Genomic DNA, 24,459 nt, shown 5'->3' with positions numbered 1-24,459 from the left:
TGATTACTTGCGCTGATATGATATTCAGTAGTACACAAGTGTGTTGTTGCTTAGGGAATTGTGTGAGGCTAAAGAGGAAAAGGTTAGAGCTGTCAGCTGGCACATAGAGTTTTGACATAGATGCAACTGACAACTGGACTGCTCTTTTCAAAATTTTCGGCCTTAGCTCAATGACAGTTTCAGCTGTTAACAGTACCACTGCATAAACTCACCCTTGAACTCAAATCGCTTGACTGAAACCGCGATTAAGCCCATTTAACATCGACTAACCCATACGACCGACCCGACCACAGACTGAAACCCATACTCGGCGGTCCAATCAACGACGGGGGCCCAAAATTGTTTAAATATGCGCGACCGTACGCGTTCTGGTCAATTGTCCCCCGAAACAATCATCATTATTATCCGCCATTCTACGAAATCGACAATGGCCCATACTCGGCGCGGACGTCTTGCACGATCGTGCGAGGCATTTCGATCGAAATGTCAACGTGCATGTGCTGCCCATTTAAATATCAAAACAAACGCTAAACGATTCGTGACAATGCTGCGACGTGATTCATTCGAAGGGGGCAACGAAGGTCACGTGATTAATCTACGCGATCGCATATGAGGTCGGTGAGAATTCGGTTGGTTCAAATTCGAGATCCTTGGAGATAGTGGAGGACCATCCACTGAATGTACTCATTTATTAACAATTCAGGAAGAAAGGAAGAGATGATCCACCCTCCCAGGCCGATTTGCTTTGAAAAAACCATAATAAAATTAATTTCATAAACGCTGAGGCCAAATATACTATTCTTCGCTGTATGTGTTGCATCGTTAGTACCCACCCCTGTCTGTGATCGGCGCTTACCTCACTCACGTAGAGATTCCCTATGTCTAAGACCCGTTTGCACCAAACCCCCTTAAAATGAGTACTTAACTGAGCGTAGTTTAAAGTTAATGGACGCTTAATTTTATTGTCAGTTGCACGACTGCGGCTTAACAGAATCTTAAGTAAGGGGCCCTTAAGTTTTGATATCTAGTGATATTTCAGTTTTTTATTTTGGTGCAACTTCATTTTAGTCCAATAAAGCCTTTTCATTGGTTGGCCAGTTGCCGATGATCGTTGTCATTTCATTAACCTAACTTTATTGTCTTGTCAGTCAGTGTCAAGTAAACTATTATCAAAGAGTGACAACTTTTTGTTACTGGATTAGCATTATTATTGATAATGAAATGGATTGTCCAATAAAAGGTACTTGACGTTATTAGAAAAACCACAGCAGTTCTGCAGCCAGTTTATGAGTTCAACAAATTATTTTAGGTTAGAATCCCGCCCTTAAATACCTAAGTGGTCATTACAGGAGCGCTTAAATTTAAGGCTAGCTTTAGCCATTTAAATGTCACTTAACAGTTGGTGCAACGTTATTTAAGTTAAGGGTTCATTTTAAGGGACACTTAACACTAAGTGCGTTCGGTGCAAACGGGTCTAAGACCTCACTTCAGTCAATTTTGTCAAACTGACAGTCTGACGTGGACTCGTTTACATTTGCATCATTTTACTGTCACTTGAAATCTATACTAAAAATTTGTATGCTTATTTGACTCGTACAAATATTTTAACAGTAGATTCTTGAAGTCGAAAGAAACACCTTTTTCCCATACAATTTTCAAAGACTCACCCTGTAGACTCAAACCCATTGACTGGGCCCGGCATCTGTGGCTCGTATCTTCAAGTTGAGCGTTACCCGAAAACTATCAACCGTCGATTTTTTTATCGCGTCGTGATTCACGACCAATTGATATGGTCGCCGAATAAAAAGTTTTATCTCCATTGTCGGAATTCTACACGACGTTATCTAGACTGTAGACCAGAAAGGAAGTGGCATGCGTACACGTTGCGAAACCGTCGCGTTACTAATAAGGTTACTGATCTTTTTTTTCCTTAGCGCTACTCATGATCGATTAATCATCGTAGTCGACTGCGATCCCAGTCGATAAGTCACCGGTTTCCGGTTGATACCTGCCGCAGGGAAAAGAGAGAGTGGTTTCCGGATTAATTCGAGTCTTTGCAGGGATGATAGTAGAAGGATTGAGCTCTTCGTTATAACATCTATCGGAGTCGACGGAATTCTGATTCAAAATATAATGTCGGTTCGATATCTCGGGGCCTACTATCTTCTGGTTGAAGATAATGGTAGTGATCGTTAGAATTCCTCGTACAAATTGTTCAACAGTACATTCTTGATGTCAAAAAAACCCTTTTACAGCTCTTGCTCGTTGTCGTCGAGGTTCGAGTTGTGTTGCTCTGACGATGTTAAGAGAGACCGAATTTCTGTTGATACTTTGATGGTGGTTCGATAGTTCGATTCTCATAACGTATAGAAAAACTTTTTTAATGTAATTTATCCAGGTGGCGAACAACCTCCTATCTGACCCACTTCCTACGCCGTCTTGAAACGGGACACCGCACACACCCGCGTCCACAGAAGAGCGCGCCTGAGATTCCGCGAGTTATTTCTGTAACCGACGCGTCGGGAATTTCAGGAAACGTCGGAAAACCTGCCTTCGCTACTCCGTCAAGCTACTACCTTTTTTTATTTCCCCCGTCCGTAATACGCACGGCTATTTCTGCGGAATTTTTCAGCCATCAAACGGGCTTTATCGCTTTACGAGTAGGCGCCGAGACGTCCAGCTCCTCCCCGCTTGATTTACGACGCGGATGTCGTACAAGAACTAAGAGCGTCGTTCGCTAAACTCCTGTCAAAACATCTTAATTTGTCCTCTTTATATGAGCGTTCAACGTTGCGACACCGTCTAATGGTATGAGTAGCCATATGGCAACATCGGGTGATCTGAAGTTTCATCCTCCTCCCCACAGAATTAACAAATTCGATTCTCGAAAACCCAGACCCAAACACTCCAATATCATCGTAGAATCGATGACATGCGAGCTGAGTGCTTTGATCCCAGCCTGACTGTCCGAATGTCACATTTCTATACTTTCGAGTGTTCTGACTTGCCTTGGCATGCCAGACTATGGTAAAAAAAGACCCAAATATCAATTAGTAGTTCTCATTAGGTACATATTTTCTTGCAAAAACCAAACAGCTACATCTGAAACTTCCCACCATTCATAGTTTGTCCTCTTTATATGTATTCAACACATGTCTAATGGTATAAGTACCCATAAAACCATCACTACCAGGTGATTTGGAATTTCATAATCGTCCCACTGAATCTACACTTTAGATTCTCGAAAACCCAGACCCAAACACTCCAATATCATCGTAGAATCGACGACATGCGAGATGAGTGCTTCGATCTCAGCCTGACTGTCAGAATGTCACAGTTCTATTCTTTCGGGGGTTCTGACTTGCCTTGGCATGCCAGACTATGGTAAATGACCCAAACATCAATTAGTAGTTCTCATTCGGTACATATTTTCTTGCAAAAACCAAATAGCTACATCTGAAATTTCCCACCATTCATAGTTTGTCCTCTTTATATGTATACAAAACATGTCTAATGGTATGAGTACCCATATGGCCACTACCAGGTAATCTGGAGTCTCATCCTCCTCCCACAGAATTAACAAATTCGATTCTCGAAAACCCAGACCCAAACACTCCAATATCATCGTAGAATCGATGACATGCGAGCAGAGTGCTTAGATCCAAGCCTGACTGTCAGAATGTCACAGTTCTATTCTTTCGGGGGTTCTGACATGCCTTGGCATGCCAGACTATGGTAAAAGACCCAAATACCAATTAGAAGTTCCCATTAGGTATTTATTTTCTTTATCACCGTTCATAGAATATGCATCGGTCGTGATCAAACTCACAAATTCACACACAAATCCTGCTCGTAATCATATGGTCACAGAAATATTCCCGGATGCAACAGCTCTGCAGCCACTTGCATTATTACGCCATTCCGTTTTATTTACGTACTTTCTACCAGGATGGAATGCGGGCATTTTTACATTTTGGCAAGACGGCCAAATAGTACTCTGTATTTTCGGAGACTCGTCGGGCTGTTCATTTGTTTGATCGAGCGGCAATTGGGGTCTTTGATGCGCTTTGGAGAATAAACAGACGCTATCGTTGGCAAACGTACAGGTACACCTGGCGTCTCTTGATGTTGAACGCATGGATTGGGTTGAGAGTCGAGGAATAATAATATGGGGAGGCAGGTGTGGAATTGAAGCATGATACACCAGGTAGAGGTTTCGCAAATTGGTTCATAACGTTTCAATTTGGAGAGGACATGGGAATGATTGATAATAATTGGATTATTGTTGCTGAGGGATTATAATTTATCCCTGTGTTATACTGTAGTGGATTTTTGCCCAGAAAATGCAAGAAGGGTGCTTTGCAACTTGGAGATGTAACCCACCCTCCAAGTTTTCTGTGTCCCCTCAGCCCAGATACTGAAATCCACTAAATATTCGAGCAAAGAAGCATAAAACCATATTGGGTTTGAGCTTTACAGCTACGCCAATGGAACTGTGTGTCTACCTGCTTGATTCCAGAGGTTTCCCATTTGAAAATAAACAAGTCCATTAATTGATCATATTTTATTGAACAGACACATAATATTTCATCCAATTTTCAATTGCAACTTATAAACATAAACATGCCAAAGCGAACCGACAAGATAACCTATACGACACAACACTAAACCCAAATTTAACAGCGAAAACATCAAATTATCGACACCTCATAAATCCATTTCCTCAAGATTTAAGCCGATATGCTATCTCCCGGCGTGGTGATTCATAAAGTTATACAGATAGTAACATAATGTATTCTCGCGGAGTTGTAATAAAGAAATTTCATCGGGATTGAGCGGTTTCGCTGTTTTGAATCATCGCAGCAACAAGAGATTATTGGAATACCGCCTAATGGCGGTAGGAGGCATCATCCTGAGAGATTTATCGATAGGGTAACCCACGCCTTTGGGTTATTTTTGAGTGTAATCGTTGGAAACAAAAACACGGATGACTCTAAGGTCTGTCTAAGCATAGATCGAGAACTATTTGGAATGTTGGATTAGAAATAGACATCTGGATGCCATTTGCTCCTCGTGCCACCTGCATTTTGTTCTTGCTCGTTGATTCTGAACCACTTAAGACCGGATTGGTGGTGGTCGTTTGGTTAAAGAAGCCTTTCTGGGCTGAGTGTTTGTCCATAACACTTCTTTGGCACGGTGCTTCTCCTTTTTACCAATACTGCCGGTTCACATAACCTAAAAAACAATGGGTTTTCTTGACGTTAGCAGCTGCTATAGTGTGTGGACCTTTGAATAGTTTCATTTCGCCCTTTTAGATTGACAAATTGATGCCTTGTCGTTTGAGGAAGCAATGGGTAAAATTTTTCATATCTTATCAGTTTACTTCTCACAAGAAAATCTCAAACTTAGTGGATATTTCTGAACAGACTTTAGATTTTATTTATTATTATAACACTTATAACAGCTTATTACTCCTTCCCTAACCCTAATCAGTAATAACAGCTTCAGTTGCTGTGAATAAATTGAAAAGCTTTTGGTACCAGCTAACAAAGATCAACCTGTTCCTCTTTGCTTTGACAGCTAGACTCCTAGCCCCCTAGCTGTTCGAATCTTTCATTACAGATACATGTTTCGCCAGGTTATCTCATTCGAAAATAATCCCACACCTTCGAAAATTAGATATCTTGGATACATAGACTTTTATTAGAAAACAACCCGACTAAAAGGCATGTTTCACCTTGAAGGAAACAATAAGAATGTTGTTGCCCTTCATGATCATTACGTTCATTAAAAAAATTCGAATGAAAGATGTTCGGTAATTGCTAACAATCATTGGATGATTTTTCTCTCGGTCAGCTCTCACACTACAACCTCAACACAAAAATTCGATATAAGAAGATGTCACCATTTGATGTAACACTGAATACTTTTGGAGATATAGGAGGTATTTTTCCTGGATGATTCCCCCTCAAACCATAAATTCCCATTTACGAATCCTCAGGGAACAGAGTTCTTCATGCGGAATCTCACCTGACCGGCGGTGCTCCTAACGACGGAGTTATAAATCCGAAACGGACACAAGGTGGGCAGTGCGGGCTGTATCATTTTATAAATAGCCGCTCACCGGCAGTGTTCGAAATTCTTCGTACTCGGTTTGCATTATTTCGAACAATGGAGCCGGTTGAAAGCGGCCAGACACTCCGCCTATGAGCAACCTTATCGTGTTCGAAAGAGATCCAGACAGGAAAGGAAGGCAATTTCTGAATGCTGGTCCACACCGACCAACTACTGCATATAGAAGCATAGCATTAACCGAATATATGGATCTGCTGACTTTCCAGACCGCAATTGTATTGAACATGTCTAGTCTGCAATGTCAGAGCAATTACACCGCTTACCTGACCCACCGCAGACATCACACCAGCTCACGAATACTTTGACAGACATTTGACTAAAGATTCCCCAATCTTTCACTCACTTATCTTGATTATTAAGAGAGGTGCGAGGATATATTGAAAAATTCTTAGCCTATTATAGAACCAAACAAAATTTCAATGTCAAAATATTATATAACTCAACATATTCTCCTCATAATTGGATACATTTATTACAGCGAACCTGCAACGTCTCTAGACCTTTAAAAAAAAATGTTTCTTCTTGATCTGCAAACCAGACCTCCACAGCTTCTATTACCTCATCGTTGGAAGAAAATTTACGACCTTTTAAACTTTTTTTCAGTTGAGGAAAGAGATGATTCATGCATGGAACTGGTCTAGGCTAACTAGATATCAATACATCCTCGTAGATAAGCCTCTGTATGAAAGGAGAAAGGTAAGAGTAGAAAAAGCCTCTCTTCTCATTGAATGTGAGAATGCAACTTCTTCAGCTAAAGGAAGATTTGTATAGACAAGCCTATAGATAGCTCAGATACAGTAAGACTCAACATCTGCATGGTTAGACTGCAATATTGGATCAAAAATACTATCGATAACACATATAACCATCCTAAGTTCAAATCTGCTGGACTTAAATAGTATATTGTGGTTGAGCATTCATTTTCTTGGACGCATAAACGTTGTCTATCACGCCCTTCGACATCTCGGCAGGCCGTGCGTGCGAAACCGCGTTTCAGGATCTCCCCGTTCGTCTCCCTCCTGTCCGTCGACCAGAACAATGGCGGGTCTGGCAAACGCTGTCGCGAAAAACCTGTATTCTCCGATGACGTCAGGTCTGGTCTGCCGGCCGGTCTTCCAAGAAGAAGTGTGTGAGTCGGTGGATGGACATCTTCGTGGTATGTATATACATATAAACATATACATAGGTGCTGGAGTCAGTGGCCATGGAAGTTTTTAGTTGGAAGACAACCGCAAGTTGTCAAACAATGTTCTACCTGGGTCAAAGTATTGTTCTATGAGAAACCTCTAAATATGCCAGAACCAGAATACTTCATTGCGCCATCTCTGTTTCCTCAATCGAAGGAAGAACATGTGTTCGAAGATTATGAATCATGGGCATCAATTTAACCTCGGGGATGTTCCACAGACATGCCCTGACTGATCTATATCATCAAAGTATTGACCTATTCAAACATTGGCCAACTATATCTCGAATTTCTAAACGCAATCGTTGCTGAAGTGAAAATCTAACCTTTATTACGAAAACGAAGCGGCAAAGTGAAGAAAAAACCACAGATAGGAAACGATGATAAGAATTAAGAACGCAAAAATCGTTCAATCATCACCTTCTGTGAGTGCGAATCTACCAGTAGTAGTCAATGACTCTTCACAGTTAAATACCCATTTGGGTAGCCTTTGTTACCCAACCTGTTTTATTGTAACGTCCTGTCGAAGGCAGTGGAACGGAAAAAAAACTCTCCCATGAGAACTTTTTTTAACATAGGCGTAGTGTACCCAGCAGATTTCAACGAGCTCCAAATGTTGGAGGATGTTTAAAATGTAATATTTAAGATATGATCGAGGAATATCAACTCTGAAAAGCTTAATTATTGTTGTAGATATGGAACTAAAGTGTAGAAGTACTCCTGATACCCTCATCGCCATTATGGCTCTACAGGGTGACCCATCTTACACGTCAGCCTTCATAACTGATCATCATCGACAAAACAAACGTCTAAAAACGTCTGTATCGGGTATGATGGTTGGCAAACATGAATGGAAGGAAGTGGGTGTGATTCACAACCAATAAACCTATCTCGTATTGATTCAATCCATCGAATGCACGATCATAAGTGAATTAATCGAAAATTCCAATTGATAACGTTTTTATGGAATACGGTAGCGTCATACGCTGAAAAACGTGATTAATTCGCACGATCGTTAGTCATGCAGCGACTACTTCGATTGCCCGAACACGTTTTATAGACCATTAAAAAGGACGGACGTGACAAACTGGCCCTCAAAATTCGATGATCGCAACGAGAGAATAACTTGGGAGATAACAATAAGGTAAACAGCAGCTCGAATATACACACAGAATTTTCTATCAGTCCTCAAATTCCCAAAACAAAATAGTTGTTGATAGAATGACCAAAAATTGTTGAAACAAATTAAAATTTTAAAATATTGCGTTAATGAAGATGATAAGACTCGATCAGACACCAATTTGAAATGGTGTGAAGAACAGATTTATTCGGCAGTAAGCCGATCTTGTGCAATGGTTGTTGCTCTTGCTCTTCCAACCCTTTGAATATATGCAGCTGTTTCACGCTCTACTAACTGCACTTTGCGAAACTTGGAGACATCTTGATGAGTTAAACCTTCGTTTCATGAACACACTAATTGTCCAAGTTGGTGGGCTTATAAAGGCTTGTTGAACTCGTGAAAATTGATCCAAAATTGAGATTACCCAACAGTAGATGACTTGCAATAGCCTATTATCACACATACAAACTACAAAGAACTATCATACAGATCCTACATGAGTTTACTTGTGTTTTTTTTTTCAAATAAGCCATCAAGTGTCAGGAGGACCATATTGTGTGTGTCTGCTAGTGTGTATAATTCACAAACATGTCCACATATTATGTATAACAATATTAAACATTCTATATGCAAGTAAATTTTCTCTGGAATATTTGAGCAGGTGATGATTGAAGGGTATTTTGGGTGGATAAGTATTTCTACTTTCTCTTGTGAGGTGAAGTTCAAAGGGATGTCTTTAATTAACGTGACGTTATATTTGTGCATTTATATGGCGTGGGGTTGAAACTAGATGCCAAGGTGTCGTGACATAACAAACGCTGGAATATATCCAAAATATTTTCATCAATTGCAGCCGCCGACGATGAGTTTGTAGGTCAGTGGCGTGTAGACATGTAGCCCGAACCGTTGAAGCCCTCAAATTGAAATTTTCGCTCAACTCACTTCTGATATACATAATTTGAATTTCAATTGGAGTATGATATTGTTTTCTGGTCTAAAAGGAACCCATTCTCCAATACTTTTCTATATGAGGAGTGCGAGAACGCTAGACGAAGTGATTCCACATAAGTGAGGTTATGTGTATAACTTTTAACAGGCTCATCCAGCCTCATGTTGCCCAAACAACGATGCCAGGCGATCAAGTTTTCCAATTAGCTTTAACAAGGCCTCGTTTCCCAGCTTACGCTCGGTGTTTACAATTCCGGCAACTACAACTTGTATTGTTGTTTTTCTGAGGCAGAGAAAACCGTTAGAACCCTCTCACCGTGTATGTTAACCCTCTTAGGGGATGTTCGCGTATCGGAAACGATGTAAGTTACCTGTTGCGTGGAAGAGGAAGTGGGAATAAGAACTACGTTTCAGGAATAAACTTATTCGCATCCCTGGAGTTCGTCTGGATCCTACAAAAAGTTACTTTAATCGAATATCGATTGGTGGACTAATGAAATTCCGATATCTTCAATTTTCCAGGGTTGAACGTTTATTAATTACCCGCCGATCGTTTGGGGAAGCTTCATCCGATGAATATATTGCATGTTTAATGAATGCAATTAATCCAAAAGTTGATAATTATATTCATGTTCAGATTGAAGCAGTGTTTACTGATTTCGAGATCTGGGTGTTAAAGAAAGGGGGTTGTACAAAATGCAACCCTAGATAGATGTCACAAATAACCCAATAAACTTAATTACTTCATTTATAGTTGAATTAAAAAATGCAATTCTCAACGTTAAATGTCTTAAAATATGATTGAATAATATTGGAGTATCGACTGTATTCTACTCTTGATTTTTCCATCAAGAGTAGACCGACAAAATCAAATATTCAGTGAGTAAACCCTGCCATGGCTATCCTTGACTTCGCGTGCTTAATCTTCAATTTCAGCAGGAGTAAATGGCGATTACACGAAGTTAAATCTTCATTACTTCATTTCCCTTCATAAATTGGATTTATCGACATTTTTTGTCGAGCTCTAATAGACTGTTGAGATTGGAAGGTTGGTGATTAGAAAAATAGCCAGTTTACTACATAAAACACCGTGATGGCTTTCAACGAATGCAATTTGAGAAGTGGTGGAGTTGCAGTGGCGGTTCCGGGAGTAATTTTTGTGGGGGGCTATAAGTTTATATTCGAAATTTCTGTGAGATACATATTCTAAAAGAACATCCCCTTCTTGAAGTGAATATTGGAATAAACATTTCTTCTTTAAGGGGTAGGAAGGGACATGGTCCCATGGCTTCCCCACTGGAACCGCCCTTGGAATAGGGGGAACGATAGAACTCCACTTAAATCAAAAATTTCCTTCAGTGTATTTACCTCTACCCAATCGCAATTTTGGAAGCTCACCTGGAACAAATAGGAAAAATTAATTATCAAAAAGAAACTTTTTGTACATAAATCTTCAGATGAAGAGCCTTCACTATACCATTCCTTTCATAACAAATAACAAAGGAAAGATTTTTGGAATGATCGTTGAGAGGTAGTTCAGTAGATTGTAAAATTTTTTTTTGACTGCCCTCAACGAATCAAACGTCATTTTTTATCGTATATACCTGCATCATAACTCCAATACTAATGCTAGAATCTTTTTCAGATCTGGATTACGGCCCTTACATTCAAATATTTACTAATTGGCATGGATATATCAAGAGTTATTTACAAGCCTATCTAACATTTTTTAGCCACATCAAAATTGACCTTTAAAAATGTGGAATTTCGTATTATAGTGAGTATGAATTGAATCCTACTATGATGCAGCTCTCAGCATCAGTTCAGGAAGAAACTATTTAATTTTCGAACAATATTGCAGAGAAATTTGGTCAATACATTTCATTAGAAATCCCTCAATCATCCAATTTGTCTCTAGTAAATAAACATCGAAATCTACAACAATGAGAGAAAATCAAACACCGATAACACCGAGACCAATTAGATTATCTACTTCGAGTGTCATTAGCCACGTTTTGACTAATTTTATCGGCGTTTATCGCGCGCGCGTCCCCTGAATCACAACGAGGATAACACACCGCAATCGTTTCCTAATTTTTTCTGAATGGATCCAGTCGAAATTTCGATGAATGGGAGCGTGTCGCCTCCGAAACAATAAACACTCTAACGAATAATTTAATACGGTGAATTATCAGAGATTATAACGTTGTTCACGAGCAATTAACCATCGCCGAATTGTGCCATCTAGAATGTTCTCTTCGAAATGAATCGCTCGAGGAAGATTTTGAAGAAAATGGTCCAAGATTCGACCCTTGGGGAACTCCGGAGAGGTTATTGGCGTGGTTTGAGCTACATCGAAGGGTATTCTTTAACCTGAGGGTCCAAACTGGTTCTCCTATGGATATATGACGTCCACAGGGACTGGTGGACTGTTGGACGTTGCTCCATCTTGTCCAGCTTCTTAGGAAAGGCTGTTCCATAGTGTAGGCAAGTCCGCATGGTGTTCTTGTCTGCACACTTGAGAATATTCGTCGATAAAACACTGGCAGACACATTTACATTGTTGTGACAGTCAGGAAACACTAAAAACCCACTCTGATATCAAGGGTACAACTCCTTCCTATATCGAGAATAGCAAATAGCACTTCTGAAGCTTAAGGAAGATCTGGAGGTCAAAAAACTCCCAACTCTACACAGGAAATGGTGAAGGGAGCTCTTGTTGGGCACCTGTTTTCTAAACAGTATTCTGGAATGTCCCAGTCCTACAAGATTCCACCAGAATGTTCCCTTATTGTCACAATGCAACTATCCAACCATCACAAACGTGCGAAACCTTCACGTTCGGCCTGTGCAACGAGCAAGTCACGCGTGGCACCCTGCAAAACGCAATTAAAAAGGCGGACGCCACGGAGCATGCTTCTAAATCGCGTACACAGACCATCTGTTTCTTCTTCTTCCACGTCATCGTCGGAGATCCTCCGCACATATAATTACGATGCCTTTTTTCCGTCCGTCGAAATTGAAAATAATGCAATGGTATCATTACCATGTGCACCGAGCTTCCGGTCTACGTCCAAGATGCGTCTCACGAGAGGGCGACGTTGCCAGATCGTGAGAATCGGTATCGTCACTCTGCAGGCCCAATAATCATGATTAAGGATGCGTGATTTATTTTTCTCTACGCCAAACTGAAGGTTGGTGGTCTGGCACTATGAACCCTTGGCGATGTGTGTTTAGTGGCGCCATAACCTGTCAGTTAGGTCAGGTTAGCTTCATCTCCTGTCAATTAGGTTAGGTTAGGTTAGGTTAGCTTCATTTCCTGTCAATTAGGTTAGGTCCTGATGAAGTATACTTGATTTCTTTTTCTCCACGCCATATTGAAGGTTGGTTCAGCACTACAAATCCTTCGCGATGTGTTTTCAGTGGCCTCATAACCTGTCAGTTAGGTTAGGTTAGGTGAGCTTGATCTCCTGTCAAATAGGTTAGGCAGATCTCTAGTTGCGAAGTGAATATGAGGTTTTGTCGTTTGCTAAATCGATGCTAAAATCCATAGGAGATGGAGATGACCAGAAACCCCTGTGCATAACTGCGACTACTGTGGCAACCCCGCAGGAACGCGTTGTGGGAAGGTTCTGAGTAGTGAGGAATCGTAGTCGGCCATGCTTTCCACGCGGCCGAGCTTTTTTCATGCGAACATGCCTCGAGCGAGAGTTCTAATGTTATTTATACGCGCTTCTATTTCGCTCCTACGGTATGTGGGTTTGTAAGGAGATATTTCTGCATTCTATCGGATGACCGGAAACGCTGAACGCGAATCGACGAACGTGTACGAGATATTGCGTTATTACTGCACTGTTAAGTTCACGAGTTGCGAGAATATCTTAAGGATTTTACTTAAAATTTCCACCGGGTACTGTTGACTGGGAAAAATGTTACTAGTCGTGCAGGGTGATTTCAAAGGCGAGTCTTTTATATTACAGAAGGTAGAAGTCGTCAAAATTGTCCACAGGAGAAATTCAAGATGTCAGACCTGCGTTCGGCCGCCGAATGTCAAGTTACAAGTTGAAGGCGGCCGTTTTTGCGCGAAAAACAAACACGACGACGGGGCTTAAAAAGTCGGGCAATGCGATCCACACGACCGTCCGCTTTTACGCGGATCGAGAACTGGTTATATGGACGAAGTGCGAAAAAAATTGATTCGATTATACGATACACCAGAGTGGTGAGGAGAAAAAAGACTGCCTCGACTAGTTCTTCGGCGACTCGAACGCCGGGGTATGAGTTTTAGGTCTGAATACTGTACTTTTAGAAATAGATGGTATTTTTCGAGGATAAGATGACTCCAATATGGCTGGAGATCCTGCCTGTTCACATATGAGTCCAGATTTCGTCTGTATGGGTCTAATGGGTGAATATTGGTGTGGCAACAACGGTATAATGACGCCAACAGCTCTTTTCGGTGGTGGCTCAGTGTTCGTTTAGGGAGGCATCGGATTTAATTTTATGTTAATCGACTATATTTCTCGTCTACAGCGGCCAGAAGTGTCGACGACCTCATAAAAAGTCGTGTTCAGTGGCGCCATAACCTGTCAGTTAGGTTTGGTTAAGTTAGGTTAGCTTCATCTCCTGTCAAAAAGGTTAAGCAAATCTCTGGTGAGAAGTGAATATGAGGTTTTGTCGTTTTCTAAATCGATGCTAAAATCCGCAGATGCCTTAGGAAATGAAAATAAACAGATTAGCCTGCTGACTCTCCTGACCAAAATTGTATCGAATAGGTCTACCTAACAGCGCTTACCTGACCCACCTGGACAGCCAACTCAACTGGTGAAAACACATAGATAAGACTCTTTCCAGAGCCACGATAGCCATGTGGTCTTGCAAAAGACACTTTGGAAAGACTTGGGGCATCAAATCAAAAATGGTACTATGGCTTTACACAGGTAGTACGCCCTATTGTCACGTATACGTCTCTTGCATGGTGGAAACTACAAAGGCTGGCCTGTGTTGGTGTTACGGAAGATCAAGTATGGCCTGCCTCCCCTACACCTACATGTGAGGAAATGCAGCTTGCTAGTAGCAATAAGAATATCCCTTAACGGGAATCTCCTATCCGGAAACTGGTTTGGACATATGAGCATATCGAATCCACTGGACTCAAACCTCTTGGCAAAACCATCAGATGTAATGCCAATCATTTTCGATTTGGAAACGGTCATAGCTGACCGTCCTAGTGCAATAAATTTCGTAAATCTTCTGGACAAAATGTCATCCACGTGGTTTACGGATGGATCAAAATCAGAAAGAAAAGTGGGGCATATCTATATCACCACGGACAGCCAGGCCACGTTGAGGTCCTTGGGATCACACTGCCAGAGATCTCTGCAGACATGGGAGTGCCGTAATACCATAAAGCAACTGGCCTTAGGCAAAACAGTGACTCTACTATAGAACCAGGCCATTGTGACGTTGGAGGAAATGAGAAAGCCGATGAACTTGCAAAAAGAGCATCAAGGTTAACACCTGCTGGACCTGAGCCTTTCTGTGGGCTTGAAAAATACCAATATAAGACAGTGGTCCAACAATGGGAGTTGAACAACAGAATAACCCTCTGGAGAAACACTCTTGGTCTTATTCAGTCAAAGAAATTCGTGATGATTCCACTGACCTACACCAGAAACCTGCTAAAGCTGTCACGAGCTGAGCTTCGCGGGTGATGGTGGGACTGCTGACAGGGCACTGTCGGTACAAATATTATTCCTAAGTCCTTGGAGTTCCACAGGGCAGTATTCTTGGTCCAACCAAATAATTATTACACATACAAATGTCGAGTGTTGATGTCGCGCTGCATTTCCAGCAAGTTCATGCCTCTTCCATCTGTAGTAGGGCCTCAATTAACGTCAATTGACGTCGATCGCGTTCGAAATGACAGAGTGCGATAAACGCCTGGGATTCGCGACGCCTCTTTTACGGCCTTTTCATCTAGCCGGCCTTCAAGCCGTAAACATCGGCCGTATCGAGTTCATTTCCATCGGCTGAGACCGTATAAAGATGTCTGTCTCGAGAACGAACATGTGTACATGTCTATTTCTGGATTTTATTCCATCCCGATACGTTCGAAAATGCGATTCCCGAGGAATCAGTTCCTTCGGGGGGGAAAAAACGATGTTCTGATACGTCGGGTAAGAGAGCGCGATGCCCGAAAGTTTATGTCTACCGGATGAGCCAATGTACTCATTTGTTTGCGACGTTCGTAAAGGTTCGAGGGAGGGGGAGGTCATGGGGTGTGTGTTTTTACTGCTGAAGTTGACAGGTGTCATCTGGTTGGTGGTACATTGTCATATACACTGCTGAAAAATTGGATACATGTAATAATAAATAAAAGGGATATGACGAATGATGTATCAAGTTGGTAGGACTTGAGGATGTCACCCAAAAATACTGTCATGGATGTAAGTCAGGATTGTGAAACCGATAATAATTTATGTGGCAATAGTTTGGTATGCCAAGACAAGTCAGAACAAGACGAGAAAAGTCATCGATAGAATACAAATGCTGGCATGTGTTTGTATCACTAGAGATATACGAATGTGTCCAACTAGGGCACTGGATGTCAAATAAAGAGTGTTTCGCAGGAAATTCTGCTAGGGTATCTCATCTTAGTATAAGAGCTTCAATAACCAAGCTCCTAAATGGCAGTAATGTAGCATGAACAGGGTGAATCTTTGGACTGGAGGTAGTAATGTAGCGTATAAGGTTTGGTATACATAAGCAGCCCTTATCTTTCTCATTTCTGGGTTTTCGAAGGTAAACCGACGAACCATCGTGACAAAATAGCTTTCGCTGTGTCGCAGTATCGCAAACCTAACCAAACACGTACGTCTTCCTATCGACGGCAGGTGAAATAATCGACGATCGTCTCACCTTGTCGGATTTGGGCCCGTACAAATTTAGCGAACGCGGTCGCCGATCTATTCTCGACGGAGTCAAGGTCCACGACGATAATATATCCGATTCGCGTGATCGGAAAGAGCGATTAAGCCGAGAGGCGAGCGGCCCCGCCATCGGTGCATTAGGCTTGCGCGAGGTCAGTGTCTGATTTCGTTTTAGTGTTTGTTCCTCGATAATGGAAATTTCGTTCGGTGACGCTTTTAGGCAGATTGGACGGTTTGGAAGAAATGTTGCGAAGACGTCGATCCGCGGGTAGAATTACGGATGTGGCAGATTTCGGCCATTAATATCGTATCGCGAAAGATGGTAACTTGACACGGCACTGCCCGAGTGTCACTAGACGTTTGAGAATCGGATTTTCGTGGCCATTTCCACCTAGAACTATGTATGATTTAGAGGTATCATCTGTCATTTTGACAGATGATGGCTGACATCTGTCATTTTTGACAGATGACAGTCTGGAAGGACCAAGGAAGCGTTTTGGGGCAGTTTTTATAAGATATGCATATGACAAACCTTTCCACAAATGGGAATATTTTGCAGATGGCACCTCGGAGATTTCAGAGAAGCAATGATACACTGCAAATTCATCTGAATGAACTAGAAGAACGGTTTTGCAGATGGAAGATACGGCACTAAATTTCTTTCATATACGAATACTGTATAAACAACAAATGAGCTCATAGAATCGTTTCGTATGACTGCCAATTAATTAATTATAATAGAAAATTGATCTCTCCGAAAGCGTAGTAGAAATTTCCTGAAAAGTAACTGCCAAATGAAGAATTGCTCCTTAGATTTGATATCAAAAATTCAGCTTCTTCTGTGTACAGCTGAATAATATTCTTATGGAGGTGGCTGTCTGGATAGATCATACCGCAATTAGTGTTATAGCACGTATCTTCCCCACAGATCAATAAATGACAGCATTGCGAAGTTCGTACAAGTGAAAAACCACCCCTCGCATCTCAGACCAACAAGAACATCCAGTCTTCACTCACAGAGAGACAGAGAGAGAGAGTTCTTACGACTGCGTTGAATACTTAAAATGTTGGGGACCCGTTTATCGCACCCCAAATGCATGTCCGAAGAGAGCAACGTATGGGTATCTGATACATCGGGGATGCAAGCGTAAAAAAGGGCGGGACAGGGGACGAACGGTTGTGTAAACAAAGACAGAGGGACGTTGGGATCGCTCACTCTCGTCGAGACTTGTTTTAATCACCCCGACTGTCGTGTTAATCAATCAAGTTGGCGTTTCCCATAAAAGACGAAAAAACTGTGGGAAAATTAGTTGGAGAGGGGAATTGGAAGGGTTGGTCAACATTAAGGCTTTCGAAATACGTTTTTTTCACTGTGTGATGCTTCTAGTTAAGTTTTGATCGTTTATTCTCGGCTCGAAGGAGATCAGAGGAACGTACATAACAATGTCGATGTCACTCGTTACAGTCAACGAATACCTCGAGACGCTATCAGCTTCTATCATCTCGAGGAGCTTTACGAACGTGGTACTCCTACGCGACGTCGCTAATGGCGCGTTCAACGTGGACAATGAGGCGATTTTTCGCCGCTGCCTGTAGGCGGATATATTTTCCTCCGGCTGAATCTAGTAGGCCAAGGGAACGTAAAAAAAACAAACGATCGAGAACGTCCCGTCGGTCCAGTTGACGTGGCCGAGATCGTTTCCTCATAGGCTGAACGTATCTATGTGAAAGTCAAGGAGAAATTGAGTTTGTAACTTCTTCATCCCCTTCGGGAAACAGTCGAAGCATCAGGTGACCGATGTAGAGGCAATACTATTGTTGGGACGCTTTTTTCCATAACTTAACACTCAACTATGGGTACCAGGGCGTTGTGGTGTTGAAGGAAATGAAAAAGTCGATGAACTTGCAAAAAGAGCATCAAGGTTAACACCTGCTGGACCTGAGCCTTGCTGTAGGCTTGGAAAATACCAATATCAGGCAGTGGTCTAGCAATGGGAGTTGAACAACATGATAACCCTCTGGAGAAACACTCCTGGACTTACTCAGTCAAAGAAATTTGTGATGATTTCACCGACCTACACCAGAAAACTGCTAAAGCTATCACGAGCTGAGGTTGGGGTGATGGTGGGACTGCTGACAGGGCACTGTCGGTACAAATATCACTTATACCGTATGGGAGAGTCAGCAGATGAGATTTGTAGGCTCTGTAGATCAAAAGCAGAAACAGCTGAGAACATGGTATGCAAGTGTCCAGAGCTGGCTGGCCTAAGAACCATTCATATGGGGAAACCGGTCCTAGATACTCACGAGGTAACAGCCAAGGCTCCTAAGGATGTTGTCGGTTTTATCAACACCATTGACGACCTCCTTGGGTTCCTATGAATGAGTGGAGTAGAGAACAAAAGATCTACATGGTCGCAGTTCGACCCAAAGGGCTAACCAAGCCACAACGACCCCGGTTGAAATAATAATAACACTTCAATCAGCAGCCGTAGAAGTGCAAGGTGCAGCGGCTCGTTAAAATCATTCATATAAGGTCATTTTTACATGGGAAAGGGCGAGGGACCCTCTCCCGCCATGCCCATCAACCGTCTGCTGGGGTTCCATATTTCATATCTGAAGACCGATCATCTGTTGACCGTCCCGGCTGGATGCTCGCCACTTTCCCCGTTCTACGTATAGTTGCCTATTAAGATTCGTGAATTAATTTCTTCACGACTCGGCGGGCACGATGTTCGGACCGCGTGACTGACTGGCTGTCATTTTTTTAGCCGTCGTTCCACGTCCGATACTTACCGAGGTATCGAAGGAAAAATGCCTCTTTGCTGTCTGGTAGGGACTTGCAGATTGAAGGTGGTCTTTTGGTAACTAGGCGAAATCGGTGAAGCGGTCTACGTCGATTTGATGAGTCTGCCGCATATTCTTCACTGAAGTGGAGCTTATCAGACCTTCGACCACTTTGATATATCATTACAACTACACCAAACGTAATAAAGTTAGTCAGAAGTGTGACTTAGCTCGCATAGAGCAGTTCGCAGTTCCTCGATTCAAAGATGACTAAGGAAACTCAACAAACTAGGGCATAATGAGACCAATACACTTGCCAGGAAAGGAGCAAAAATTCCTTTCACTGACCCAGAACCCTTTTGTGGTATAACTACAAGTATTAATCTAGGAATCTTTCTAGACTGGCACACTCCCAAAAGTTCCTTGGGAACTCTAACACTACGAGATGTAAGACATGTCTGGATCTTATCAAAAATATGCTACACCTTATTATTATTTGAACCGGAGTCGTTATGGCTCAGTTAGTCTTCCGGGATCTGCGACCATGTAGATCTTTTGTTCTCTACCCTACTCATTCATAGGAACCCAAAGAGGTCGTCAATGGTGTTGATAAAACCTACAAGTTCCAGGGGCCTTGGCAGTTACCTCGTGAGTATCCAGGACCAACCCGTCCTGGATATGAATGGTTCTTAGGCCAGCCAGCTCTGAGCCTGCATACCATATGTTCAGCTGTTTCTACTTCTGATCCATAGAGCTTTCAAATCTCATCTGCTGAGTTCTCCATGCAGTTCAAGTGATATTTGTACCGACAGTGCCCTGTCAGCAGTCCCACCATCACCCGAAGCTCAGCTCGTGACAGCTTTAGCAGTTTTCTGGTGTAGGTCGGTGAAATCATCACGAATTTCTTTGAGTGAGTTAGTCCAGGAGTGTTTCTCCAGATGGTTATTCTGTTGTTCAACTCCCATTGTTGGACCACTGCTTTATATTGGTATTTCCCAAGCCCACAGGAAGGCTCAGGTCCAGCAGGTGTTAACCTGAATATGAATAGGAATCGAAATACTCACATCAAATCCTTGTACCAATGATTCGATAAACTCATTCTTAAGGCTTATTTATTTCAAATGAATAAGTCACGAATATTCACTAAACACTGATAATTATTGAAAAGGCACAGGGTTATTTGTAGAAATATACGCCTCGTCTGGAAAACGCACAAAGCAAAATTGAAGAAGATTTAGAAAGTAGACATTATATCAAGTTGAATGGTAGGGGTGAGGTATTTCGTGGCAACGTAATCATTATCTATAAAGTTTTACCTAAGACTTCCACAACATTCTAGATAACTCTTCAAAGGGCTTATATCTCAGTTTCTTTCAACACCACAATGCCGTGGTACGCATAGTAGAGTACGCTGCACCTTACAGAACATTCCCATGCACTCTAATGAGAATGTATCTAGCAGAAACTAACCAGTGCAGATTCTGTGGGGAGGAGAATGAAACTCCAGATCACCTGGTTACAGAATGCTAACCAAGAAACTTCCTTGAAGCAGTGCAACGCAATACGTATTCTTTAAAATCCACAATCTACCCTACACGTCCTCAATGGTTTTGACAACTCAGTATCCAGAATCCTCATGATCATTGGTTGTTACTTCGTTACTGACAGTGCCATTTCAGCAGTCCCACCATCACCCAAATGGGCTGTGAAAGAATAAGTTACGCTTCTTCACAGGACATTGTCGCCTAAGGAAGCATGGGCTCAGAAACTGACCAGTGTAGATTATGTGGAAAAGGAAACTCTAGAATGCCCAAGCAATATCTTGGAGGAAATTATAGGAGGAATGAGGACTTAGAATCGTTGAAGCCCTCTCGGATGTTTTAGTTCATTGAAACTCTTCATTCCAGTAGCCTGTTGACCATAACTATCGCGTAATTTATAAAATTCACAAGTAACCCTTGGATATACTCCCTCTCGTTCAGATACACGGGGGGATATGGATGTACCAACGAACGGCAATATACGCTGGAAGTTTGAATTCGAGTCCGGCTGCATTTTCTCCCATTTCCGGTCTTACCCAGAATCGATCGGTAGCTTCGGCGGCGTCCAGACGCGATTTACGGGCGCGTCCGGTGGCGGAGGAAATCCCACGTACAGGTGGGCGTGGGCGTCGATGATTGGGGTCGGAGGGGTCATATCTGGTCGAAGGAGCTGCACGAACCGGCAGGTTTTTCGGGGAGTCTGTGCCAGTGGATGAAGTATTTTCTCGCCAACAGGAGGTTAGAAGGTATTGAGTGTCAATTCAGTTGGTTCAAGTACTGGGGTGCTCCAAATTATTCTGTCACCTATCGACCTATCCTTCCTCTGCCTTATTCGTATAAACGTCTCAGTTCAACCGAGAGTGACATTCTCTCAGCTTAGCGGATAACAGCAAGCTGATATATTCATCCCCCAGTGACATATCTGTGAGCGTAGTTTGTCTTCGTTGTCTTTTCAATGATTCAGTTATTTTGTTAACAAATGGGCTTCTCCTGAGAATTGTAGAATATTGGTATCGGTGTTGATCGAAAAAGAACACCTTTTATACGACATAGACTCCATTTTCCGAACCTTTATAAAAATTAGTGGAAGCGCCCACTTAAGTAGCGTAGCACAGACCTGGCACATACATGACAAAGGCGATTCATAATTTTCAGATATCGCAGATCTGAGTGAAGTTTCATTTATTATTTTGTATAGTCGTTTTGTGTCGAAACAGTTCTAGCGAAGCGTTTCTTCGAAATTAATCATTTCGATTGATGATTGGTACTGAATTCAACGCGTACCTCTACCGGATAAAAGAGCTTATGCCGCGAGGAGTACTCAGGCCGTTGTCACCTACATAAAGTGTAGGTTTTATCAAATAATAAACGATTTACGACCGACCTATAAACAGTTAAAACCATTACGGGAACTGTGTCAGGTGGAATCAACACCGGACACCGATAACCGGAGTTAGAACAAAATTAATGTTGTATATATGTTTCGGTGTAATCAATACGCTTGGAAAGGTTTCCGAAATTGGGGACTTCAATTTCGACAGTTACACATATATTCGTATTGTGATATTTTAGGTTTTCCACCAGGAATACACGAGTAGAATTTGAAACACGCTCCGAATCAAAATTGGAAGGAAAAAAATTATGGCATGGGTTTATAAGCCAAATCATCAACCAAGGGCGTTTCTTGTGGGGAGCCATGGACCCCATGGGAGGAATATTCTTTCGAATGTCGATAAATTATTTCATTTCCCTCTTGGAATATGAATAAGTTTCAAAGTATAGTTTTTCTCCCCGAAGAAGATGGTGTAATTTGAAAATTCGTCAAGACCAAATGGATAGACGGAGGTAGGTACATGAAAATTTCAGATTTATCACTAGAAGAATTGCTCTTTAGAATAGGTATCACATTTAGATCTAGGATAATTTTCCTGAAAGAACAACTACTAGCAAGTTGACCTTCGAAAAATTCCCAAAAAGATTGGGTCACTGGGTCAGTTAAAACTTCCTCAAGATCGAACGGTTACGCCGACATGGATGAAATTCTCAGATTTATGACTAGAAGAGTTGCTCTTTCAGAATATGCATCACATTTAGATCTACGATAATTTTTCTGGAAGAAAAACTACTCTCAAGTTGACCTTCGAAAAATTCCCAAAAAGATGGGTTTAGTTAAAACTTCCTCAAGACCGAACGGTTGTGTCGAGATGGATATAATTCTAAGATTTATCACTAGAAGAGTTGCTCCTTCGGAATATGTATCACATTTAGATCTACGGTTGTTTTCCTGTAAGAAAAACCACCTGAACGTTGACCTTCGAAAAATTCCCAAAAAGATAGGGTCAGCATAACCTCACATTTTCGTATTATAAGCATGAAATGTGTCAAATTTTCAAGGCCAACCGTCTACTTTCATAAAAGTGAATGGACTGTACTTGGTCCCACACTTAATCCCAACCCTGGGTAATGGAACAAACAAATTTGTGTAAAAATGGGATATTTTAACATCCTACCGAAATAAAACGTTAAGATTTGATCGATTACGCCAACGGAACATAGAAAACAAGTTATCAAGAACACAATGAGGATATCGTCGGCTCAAACCAAGTTTTAGGATGGAAATTTAACGAATTCAAATTTTTTCTCGAACTTCTTAATTGTTAGCGCCTCGTTGAACCCAAATTAACCCGCTTTATTTGGTCGGCGTCCAAAATTAACGTGGCGTTAAGAACGACGATGCGTGAACCGACTAAGATGCTACCTGTGGGTCACTAGGAACTTATTGGGATGTATCTGGGTTAGAACGGGTACGGGAAAAAATAAAGAAATGGCATAAATAACTGAATCGAACACCTCCAGCTGTACGGCCGCGTTCACCTGATTTTAATCCGCTTAGAAAGCAATTATTCCCATGCATTATGGCGTATTTTTCGCGTTCAAGCATAAATTATAATGCTTTCGACTTCTCTGCTCTTATCGTAAGCGCCATCTGGCGGTGGTACCTGTCGCATTAATTGAACGTTTTCAAATTGAGGCGAGAACTGACGGTAGACGTTTTTATTCGCATAACCTGCTCAGAGATAAACAATACAGGGTGAGTCTTTCACTCGTACAAATATTTCAACCATTTCTTCCGATTCCACTCGGTTTGTTGAGCAGTGTATTCACTTTAAGCGTGGACCGAGCCAAGATAACACAAATGCAACGATTCCAGAGGTCCATTTCCTGCAGAAATCCTCTCGGAACCGATAAACCTCCTATCTTCCATCGACAACTTCGTGGTCGTGTAAACAAAAATGTCACAATGCAAACAAAGTCTCTCCGTTTGCTCCAACTCGATAAATCTGTCCGTTTAATGGATATCGAATCCCGGTTATTCCAAGTGTACGGTGAAAGTTATTTTTGTTCGAAATCTGAAAAGGTTCCATTGCTGGGCGAATTTAAATCTCTTGTACGCCCACGCGCGAATCGTTGAATAAATTTGTAATACAGCGGTGGATTTCACTCGGTCCGGGTCGTCTGAACTACTTTTATTGATGCACCCGCCTGTGCGAAATGGGAATTTGCACAAACACCTGCATTTCTAATTGATTCAACGGAAATTTTCATGCCTGGAATTAATCAATCCCCTTTAATGTTGAAATGAGGAGCAGAAAAGTATAATTTTGCTATTTCATGTGATCACTAGCAAAAAATGGTCTTTCCCACAAGTAGAATATGATTTTAAGCAATACAAGGACAGTCTTTGACTCGAACAAATATTTTAACAGTAGATTTTTGAGGTCGAAAGAAACACTTTCTTCCTATACCATT

The 24,459-nt window shown here is 41.7% G+C and overlaps 1 protein-coding gene across 11 annotated transcripts in view; it reads right to left on the bottom strand.

The window, feature by feature from the left end:
• The window catches only part of LOC123320762, a 58,301-nt gene that overhangs the window by 20,177 nt on the left and 13,665 nt on the right, over nucleotides 1-24,459 (bottom strand). Inside the window, exon 1 of one of the 11 annotated variants that reach the window (XM_044908175.1) lies at nucleotides 10,758-10,783. The exons of the other annotated variants lie outside the window; for them this stretch is intronic. The gene's annotated coding sequence lies outside the window, so the exon portion shown is untranslated. Of the gene's footprint in view, nucleotides 1-10,757; nucleotides 10,784-24,459 lie in introns of those variants that run through there. 11 annotated transcript variants of the gene reach the window in all.

The sequence above is a fragment of the Coccinella septempunctata genome, chromosome 9 (assembly GCF_907165205.1).
Source record: "Coccinella septempunctata chromosome 9, icCocSept1.1, whole genome shotgun sequence".
Classification (NCBI taxonomy): domain Eukaryota; kingdom Metazoa; phylum Arthropoda; class Insecta; order Coleoptera; family Coccinellidae; genus Coccinella; species Coccinella septempunctata.
Note: the sequence above shows the minus strand (reverse complement) of the source record. Positions and strands in the feature narration are given on the sequence as shown.